This window comes from Arachis ipaensis, chromosome B06 (genome assembly GCF_000816755.2).
Source record: "Arachis ipaensis cultivar K30076 chromosome B06, Araip1.1, whole genome shotgun sequence".
NCBI classification, from domain to species: domain Eukaryota; kingdom Viridiplantae; phylum Streptophyta; class Magnoliopsida; order Fabales; family Fabaceae; genus Arachis; species Arachis ipaensis.
In genome coordinates this window covers 77,759,227-77,764,594 of record NC_029790.2, presented here as the reverse complement: position 1 = coordinate 77,764,594, position 5,368 = coordinate 77,759,227, and positions in this window count along the sequence as shown.

The window sequence follows — 5,368 nt, the reverse complement described above, 5'->3', positions numbered from 1 at the left end:
CATGTGTACATAGGTGATATAGGATTAAGTGGACACTCAAGCTAATCAAAGAACTAATTCTTTAACTCCACTTAACCATATTTCATCCTACCTAACCCTAGCCCCATTACATCCCTCTAAAAGACCTCATGATACTTGTTATTCATGCATTAAATGCTAGTTGATTGTTAGATGACTTGCAATTCTTTGAAAAGCATGATAAAAGGAGAATTGAAGGTTAAACCCTAAACACTGAGGGAATTGAGTGGATACACATCCGGTGAAGGGTTCGATCGCTCAATTCTATGTTCTTATGCCTCATATTGTATCTTCTTGCAAGTCGTTTAATTGGATAATTTTGATAAACTCAATTCAACTCTTTGGACATTGATCTTAGTGTATGAACTCTTTGCGTTGGCCCTATAGTTTTTTTGTGATGAATTGAAATTTCATGGTTTGTTTCTACCAACTCTCATCATAGTACATTTTGGTAATTAGTCTTAGGATAGTTGCATGCATTTAAGTAGTATATAGCATAAGTCATTTTTCCTTTTATATATCTCCTTTGCGTGTGTTTAGCATGAGGACATGCTAGTGTTTAAGTGTGGGGAAATTGATGAATCCAAATTTGATGATGATTTTTGGTTAGAATTGAATGGATTTTCATCATATAAACTTGCACTTATTCCCTTGAATAGCATGCTTTTGAACTTTCCTCCCAAATTGTGCTTGATTATGAAAATATGCTCTTTTGTGCTTAATTTAATCTATTTTATTCCAATTGCCTTCCACTCGATGCCTTGATGTTTTTTGTGAGTGATTCCAGGTGTACAAGGTAGGAATGGGTTGGAGAAAATGGAAAAAGAGCATGCAAAGTGGAGGAAACAAGAGGAATCAAAGGAGATGAGTTCAGAGACCCATGCATGTGCACAGCTACTTGTGCGTACGCACAGCCGCCCAATTAGAGCACATGGATTGCATCGAGCGCGTCGTGCATCCATTCTAGCATCGCCTAGTGTGCGTGCGCACGGCTACGTGTGCGTACGCACAGGACAGGATTTTTTGCAAGGTGTGCGGACGCACGCATCTGTGCGTCCGCACAGGTGTCCGCACATGACTTCATTAAAATGGCACGTGACTTACGATTTAGGGGCTTTGGAGGCCCATTTCTGAAGTCTTCTAGCTCATATTGGAGGGGAAATGAGGGATGTGACAACCCCGATTTTCGAGTACGCGAGATCTTTTCTGAAAGTACGGAGAACTCCGGAAGATCAGTAAGGGGAAAACCTTTGATATATCATCAAGTATCTCAATCCTTATTGTCATTATATTATCTTTAAGCTAGAACCTTTTCCGAGGCAAGCTCGATAACGCGGTCACGAACAACCTAGTTTCTGAACCGTATCGGTTAGGAGTTTTGATTCGGTTTTTCGTAAATAGTCTCAGTTTGACAAACCGGACTTGATTTATGAGAGAAAAGAGATAATAGGATGATATTATCATTATATTAGTATTAGAAGCTTCTTGAATAATATTATAAGGTTACTTGGTCAGTTTTAGTTAAAAACAGAAAATCGGTTTAACCGGGTTCACAGTTTACTAGTGCAGCTTAGCACCAGCACTCTCTGATGACTTTAGCAATGCTAAGGCCTCATTATACATGTTTTACTCTCATAATAAATATGTTACTAGTGTCATTTATGCTAGTAGCTCAGAAAATAATTTTTAGAGATGTTTTCACAAGTGTTCCGATACATCTAGTTTTAGTAGTTATACACCTGAGATATTTTAATATTATTTTAACCCACCTCCAAGCCAACCAATCACAACTCACGCTACACCCCCAAAACCCCCAAGGCTGGTTCATTTTCACTTTGTGGCCAAAATTTTCAAGAGAGAAAAAGAGAGAAAAGTTCTTAGTTCCAAATCTTCAAAGCTTGATTTCTGCTGAACTAAAACTCAAATCATAATTCCAATCAAACCAAAATGATCCTCTCTTATTTCTCTACATGATCATATGACTTATCAAGGCTGGAATCAAGGTGAGTTGGTTGCACCATCTCCCTTTTGATTCGGTTTCAAGGAAACATGCTTAAATATGTGTTTTCTTGATGTTCTTCCTTAGGAATCATGCTTAACTTGACTTGAGAGCCAAGAAATGTGACTTTCCAGCAAGTCTAAGGTTAGAAATCACCTCCTAATGTGCTGAGGGAGATTTGGTTAGTTGAGGGTTTTTGGATTTAAAGTTGTTCTTGATGTGATTTAGGAAGAAAAAGTGCTAAAGGACCACCTGAAAGTCTAACTGAATTAGGAGTAGCAAAACCAGGTAGGGTGTAACGAAATTAATCTTGATTATTTGTGTTTGAGTTGTGTGAATGTTGTATGACTTGGCTGTGCTAAAAATTGGTTGCATATATGATTGATTCTTGGTGAAAATTTGGTGAAATTTTGATGAAATTTAATGAAATTTAAGCTTTGAGTTCCTGTTCTTGGAGCAGCTGGAAAAATGAAATCCTAGGCCAAAATTGAGGTTCAATTAATGTTAAAATCATGTGGAAAAGATGGGGTTTTAGTGGCTGCTAATTTATTATGAATTATGGTAAAAATCGGTTGCTGAAAAGACTGAAAAATGGGTAAAAACAGAGAAAGAATCTAAAGAATTTATGAAGAACAGGCTTTAGATCCTTAAAAGGGCAAGGAATTAAAATTTTTGGTGTTTGGAGATTATTTGGTAATTTCTGAAAGTTAGGGTGGTTAAAGTAGAAATATTAAAAGTTACAGGTGGTAAAAAATAAATTTTAAAGGTTAAAAGTAAAAGGTAAGGTAATTTTTGAAAAATTAATAATAAAATAATAAATAATAATAAAATTTTAAATAATAATATTTATTAAAAAATAATATTTTAATAAAAATAATAAAATATTGCGAAAAAGGCAGTTTTCTGTAAAAGCTTTAGAAAGACAATTTTAAGCGCAGAATCTCATAATTACCTTCATAAAATACTTAGGGAGTGGTAAGAATATGTTAGTGAGGCAAAGATAAAAGAAAGATAAGAAGTTGAAGAAAAGATAAAAATCGAAGTAAGAGTCTGTAAAGTATTAATGACAGAAAAATAGACAGAGACTAGCGAACGAACTAGGGCAACATAGTTAGTCCTTGAATTGCGAATAGGGTTAGGTATTAAATGAAATGTTAAACGGTTTCAGTATAGACTTAATGAACCTATACTTGGGGCAGGCTAACTAATCATACGAAAATTTACATAAGTTTTAAATACATACGTTATACAGAGAAAGCAGAATAAAGTAAAGAAGCACAGAGAAAAGAATAAACAGAGCAGCATAAAGAGACAAAGAGAAAAGAGTAAAATGATAAAGAGCAGAGGACCTATTGAGAGGTCATTTGTTGCATTAAGGCAACCCCAGAGATATCTATATGTTCATCTGCTGCATTGTGGCAGTCAGATAGATGATGGTTAGGCCACTGAGAAACGCTTTCCTACGGTACAGATCCATATTTTATTTCTGTAAGGCAGAGGGGTTATTTCCTGCTACAGAGTACCGTGACCACCTGTTCCATTTCTGTAGTGGCAGAGGGGTTATTTCCTGTATACAGAAGGTGTGTCGGCATACATCCCTGCAGTGGCAGATGTGTTATTTCTTGTGTGCAGTGGACCCTGTGGTGGCAGAGGGGTTATTTCCTGTACACAGGGGTATAACCAACAGGAAAGCCATATCTGGATGGTAATGCTGGGTTACGTCGAGAGCAGGTAGAAACAGACAAATGAGCTCATTACCTGCACTAGGACTAGACATGCATCATTCTTGTCTGCACATTATTCTCTGTTGCTTTTCTTCTTGTGTATATGATCTATTGCTCTATGTTTGTCTGTGTGTATGCTATATCTGTGTTTTATTTTCTTGTATTCTTTTATTTGTGTTATGCTTTCTATTTTCTCTACTTTCTCTATCTATCTTTATCTTCTATTTACTGCTTTGCTATATCTTATTATTCGCCTGCTAATCGATGCCGAATAAATGAATGTAACTAATAATCCCGATCCTACTAAGAACTCCCTAGTTCTTACCCTTTCTCTCCCTTCCTCCCCCTCAGATGGAGACGGGCGTGATCTTCTATGAGTTCGAGGACCCTTACGTCTACGAGGATCCGGTACATCACAGTTACTTCATTATGGGTTTGGAGCCTCGTATTAGACGATATGCGTTACCTAATCGAGCTTTTTAACATCCTCTGTCTAGCCCGCATTTTGACCCCGATGCTCCTTACGACTTTCCCTTATCCTGGTTACATCCTGACGCACCTGGATATCCTTTTCCTGATGGTACCGAACCCCCTATACCAGCTCAACCTTTGAATGAGGCGGTACCTGAGCCTATCATTCTTGATGAGCCTGAGTTAGCTGGTGACTACATACATGTGATTCCACCAGAGTGGGACTTTCCCCCCTGAGCCGATCCCTGACTTTCCATAGCCTGATGAGCCGACACTACCGGATGATGGGGTAACTCCTATTTACGCGAACGGACTTGTGCTCGCCAATGGTTTTGTACATAGTGACAACAGTGTTTCTGGTAGATCTGAGGGTATAGCTGTAGCTGCAGACGATGAGGAGGAGGAGGATCCTGAGATAGAGATAGAGCAGGATGAGGAGATGGACGAGCCTCACGATAATTCTCCAAACGGCCACGTGTAGATATAGCTTGACAGCCGTAGGGGACATTCTTTTGATGACACTCTACTCTGACATTATCTATTAGTTAGTCTATCACTTGTGTTAGTACACCCGAGAGCTAGGAGCTATATAGTGGTTAGGCTAGCCTGGGCACCAGCTTAGCGGCTTTTTGTATGGGTCAGGCCTTGGGAGTGTCGTGTGAATATTAGCTACATAGGATAACAAGGATGTAAACTGACTTGATCTTGTGTAAACGTTACATGTTTTGTTATAGTGTACATGATGTATATTATCAGCTGTGTTTCTATGTTTCTTTATGCTTCCCTTCTATTTCTCTCAATGTATGCCTATTTATTTTACCTTGTTATCCGCAACGATATAATAAAAAAAAGGTTACTCGTAAAATTGACATCGCTCTAACAAGGAACAGGCTCATATATTAAATAATAGTTAATAATTAGGAAGGATAAGTTCGTAGCACTTAGCTTCTTGTATGACCATGGCATACTGGGAGTTGGGTCGTTGCAAGGGACATAACATAGCATATCATTAGTATAGTTTTATGGGTAGTAGTAGGAAGCTTTTATTTAGTTTTTCTCTAAGTTTTTCATCTTCTCTATTAGGGTTTATATCAGGGTTTTATATTCAAGTACCATTTCCATTTTTGATCTTGGATTTTGCTAGCTTTCATTGTAA